General features: G+C 50.2%; 1 long non-coding RNA gene across 1 annotated transcript; it reads left to right on the top strand.

Annotated features, from left to right (window-relative positions):
- The first annotated feature begins 552 nt into the window (after nt 1–552).
- On the top strand, nt 553–2857 carry LOC147999610 (uncharacterized). Its single transcript, XR_015644243.1, has 3 exons — nt 553–858; nt 1561–1629; nt 2098–2857. It is a non-coding gene; the product is annotated as an uncharacterized LOC147999610 (long non-coding RNA).
- Nucleotides 2858–3227: the final 370 nt, after the last annotated feature.

The following is a 3227-nucleotide window of genomic DNA, read 5'->3' as shown; positions in this document are numbered from 1 at the left end:
ATATCTTTAAATTTTTTTATTACGGTGTGTGTGTGTGTGTGTGTGTGTGTGTGTGTGTGTGTGAGAGAGAGAGAGAGAGAGAGAGAGAGAGAGAGAGAGAGAACACTTCAGGGTTCTCTCCTTCCATCACGTGGGTCCTAAGGATCCAGCTCAGGTTGCTGGTAGCTAGCACTTCTATGTGCTGAGCCAGCCCACCAGCCCTAAGTAATCTTAAATTATTTTTTATAAGCTGACAAATGGTATGTATTCGAAACACCCGACCTGATATTCTGGTATACATCATCCCTCATTTAACGGGGTATATCTAGGTCCACAGTGGGCGCCTGAAACAGCGCAGTGGTGAGCTCTGCACAGAGTGGGTTTTCCTAGACAGCACAACATTGCCCTGGAGCTGGGTCTATACTGAACACAGACAGACGTATTTTCTTGTTACACTTGCTAGAAGCCATGTGTCCTTAGTCCTTTCTGATTCCACCTCATCACATCCACGCAAGCACGCATGCAAGCATGCACGCACGCACGCGCGCACACACACACCACTTCCTCATTACGTCCAGCCTTACTGGCTACCTTGATACTCCAGGGATACCCCACACTTTCCCAATACCTGCTCTGATTCTTGGGGTTCCTTGGCTCAACAATCCCGTGTCCATACACCCTGTACCACCTCCTTACAGACATGCGGGCAGGTGGGCAGCAGCCCGCCCCGACCTCACGTCTTCCCTTTGTTCTATGCTTCCCACTGTAATGGTTAGGCTGCTCTGTCATCTTGACTGGATTTAGGAACGCCTAGAAGACACACACCTAGGCATGTGTAAGAAGGAGTGTCCAGTGGTAGCGCGGCCACCAACGCTAAAGGTGGGAGCGTCGTCACATGCGTTTCAGTTCCAGACTAAATAGTATGGTGGCAGTGAGCTGAGCGCCAGCGTTCATGACTCTCTGCTTCCTGGCTGTGAATGTCATGTGACCAGTTGCCTCTGCCGCCTCCTGCTACCGCCGCCATGTTCACTCCCTCCTGTGGCTGTTCTTATCTGTCTCAGTAAGAAGATAAGCAGCAAAGGCATATATTTTCCTTAGGGGCGTTTCATAGCCCTCCGTTTGGGCTTTCCAGTGTTTGCTTTTCTGTGATTTGTTTCCTGGCATGAAAATGCCTTTTAGAGAGTAGAGGTTACGTTGGGCTGTGGTTTCAGGCAGTGTGTGGACAGGAGCGGGTCCTTGGCACCGAGACTAAGTAAACATGGGCATTCCTGTGGATAAGTCAGGAGAAGGCACCGCCCTCAGGCCTGGCTTGGGCCTGGAACTCTGGTCCCTGCAGTTGTTTAACACACGAGGGACAGATTAAGGTTGGCTCGGGAAGATGCCAAGGCTAGTTATGCCCAAGCCTCCCGGGGCTGCAGGACATCCTCCTGCATCGGAGACTCTTCAGGCCAACACCGAGGCAGAAATGAGAGCTTGGCCCTTTGGAGGGCCACCATTCAGTTTAACCCCCCCCCCCCAGAACATTCCACCCACCCTCTTTAGTCTTCAGAGACAAACTTAGGAGGATCTCTTTCCCCACAGGGCTGCATTCTCCGCCCCTGTTGAAGGTTTATTAAGCAAAGTCAGGACCAGCCACACTTCTTCACTGAGGTGAGTCTGTTTGCAGCTTGGGTGAGTGAGGGCTTCTGGCCTTGGCCTGGGGTGGAGGACATCGGCCAAACCTCAGCTCCTGGAGCCCTGGGTGAGTCTGTGGCTAAGACGTGTGGCTTCCGAGCTGCTGAGTACCGCTCCCTCCCCGTCTCAGCAAAGGACCAAGTTATGATTCTCTTAGCTAAAAGAAAATACACACTCTGTGCAGAAACACCAGAGGTCACTCGAAACTGGGTTAAAACCAATAAACAAAGTAACCGAAGTTGCAAGATATAAAACTAACAAGCAAAACAGTTTCTTTTTTTTTTTTTTGGTTCTTTTTTCGGAGCTGGGGACCGAACCCAGGGCCTTGCGCTTCCTAGGTAAGCGCTCTACCACTGAGCTAAATCCCCAGCCCCCGCAAAACAGTTTCTTTAAAAAACAAAAACCAACTGGTTTTGCATTTCTCTGTTTGTTTGTTATTTACAGAGAGCTTGTGCGTCCCCAGCGTCCCTGGAGGTCAGAAGAGGATGGTAATAGAGTTACGGTTGTGGGCTGCCCAGTTCAGTACTGGGAAGTAAACTCCGTCCTCCAAAGAGCTGAAAGCACTCCTCGCAGAGTCATCTCACCAGCCTCCCTCTGCCCAACAGCATTTTTACATAAATAGAAATAATCTAAAATTCATATGAAACCTCAGGAAATTCTGAGCAGTCAAAACAGTCTTGGAAAAAAGAACAGCTTGATGCCGTCTCACATTTTCTAACTTCAAAACTCACTACACAGCTACTTAAGTCAAAACAAAGTAATGCTGGTGGAAAAGACGGACGGAACAAAGAGATGGGCACTAGGGACTGGGCAGGAGGAGCCGACCCGGAACCACGTGTGGGTCCCACAGAAGGAAAGGCTCCGGAGAGCCTGGGGAATCCAGGGTGGAGCTGAAGCGGTGCCCCGTGTAAGCCACATGTGCTCTGCTCAGCTGCGCTTCCTACACTGTTTTGTGCTGCCCCCTGTTCTTGTCACAAGCCTTCTACCCCTTGTACAGGGAGGAATGTACAAAGCCCTCGGAAAGCGAGCTGTGAATCAGGTTCCTGGGGCCACCCTGTGACCTGGGGCAAGGCCCCGTATCTGTGGTCTATCGTGATGGAAACCTGGACCATGTCACCTGAGAGCAAGTGTACAGCGAAGACAAAGAGGCAGACAGGGAGAGAAAGTATGTATGTGTGCGCATGTGTGTGTGTGTGTGCGCGCGCGTGAGTGTGTGTGTGTGTGTGGGGGTTGAGCAGAGACAGACATACAGAGACCATAAGACAGACACACAAAGAGAGAGAGAGAGAGAGAGAGAGAGAGAGAGAGAGAGAGAGAGAAAGAGAGACAAAGAAAGAGAGACAAGGAGACAAATGCAAAGACAGAAACTGAGACACACAGAAGAGAGAACTAGCAAATGACCGGGTGTGGCTAGCACTGGATGCTTCTAGCTCACAAGGGGCCTGAGTTCCACTCCTAAAGCCATAAAAACAGAAAGAAATACACAAAGAGACAAAGAGGGAGGCAGATGGAAACAAAATAAAGACAGAACTAGGCAAAGAGATAAATCCGCAGACAGGAAGAAACAGCCAGAG

The sequence above is a fragment of the Rattus norvegicus genome, chromosome 19 (assembly GCF_021556685.1).
Source record: "Rattus norvegicus strain SHRSP/BbbUtx chromosome 19, alternate assembly SHRSP_T2T, whole genome shotgun sequence".
NCBI classification, from domain to species: domain Eukaryota; kingdom Metazoa; phylum Chordata; class Mammalia; order Rodentia; family Muridae; genus Rattus; species Rattus norvegicus.
Note: the sequence above shows the minus strand (reverse complement) of the source record. Positions and strands in the feature narration are given on the sequence as shown.